Below are 616 nucleotides of genomic sequence, written 5' to 3'. Positions count from 1 at the left end.
ATATACACATATATATACACTATTAAAAAAAACTAGGGAATACTTTCCATATCCTAAAAATTGGGCTATTTTCAAACCGTTAAAACTCGACAAAAAATAATTGTAGACAAAAAATTAAAAAAGCATTTTGAAGCTTGGAGTTTCAATTTTAACGCGCTATTGGTGATTTAAAAAACTTTTTTATCTTCTTTGTTCTGTGCTTTAAAAAAGAACCCATTGTTCTGTTCCTTAAAATTATGAATTTTTGACAGTTTGCAGCTCGATAAAAAAATTTCTCTCGAAAAATTCAACTCAAGTTCCATAAACTACAACATTTTGCCTACAAAATGTTTTTTTTTTAAATTTGTCTATGATTTTTTTTTGACCGAGTTACACGATTTTGAAACTAAATCTGTATTTTTAAAAATAATGTTAATACTCGGCGAAAAACTATCGCAGACAAAAAATTGAAAAAGCATTTTTTGAAGCTTGAAGTTTCAACTGTAACGTGATATCGATAGTTTTAAAAACTTTTTTTATTTTCTCATTTCTAGAAAATACAGGTTTAGTTTCAAAATCGTGTAACTTGGTCAAAAAAAATCGTAGAAAATTTAAAAAAAAAGCATTTTGTAGGCAA

The sequence above is a fragment of the Formica exsecta genome, unplaced genomic scaffold (genome assembly GCF_003651465.1).
Source record: "Formica exsecta isolate Colony F162 unplaced genomic scaffold, ASM365146v1 scaffold160, whole genome shotgun sequence".
NCBI classification, from domain to species: Eukaryota; Metazoa; Arthropoda; class Insecta; order Hymenoptera; family Formicidae; genus Formica; species Formica exsecta.
The sequence above is the reverse complement of the archived record's forward strand: the minus strand, read 5'-3'. Positions refer to the sequence as shown.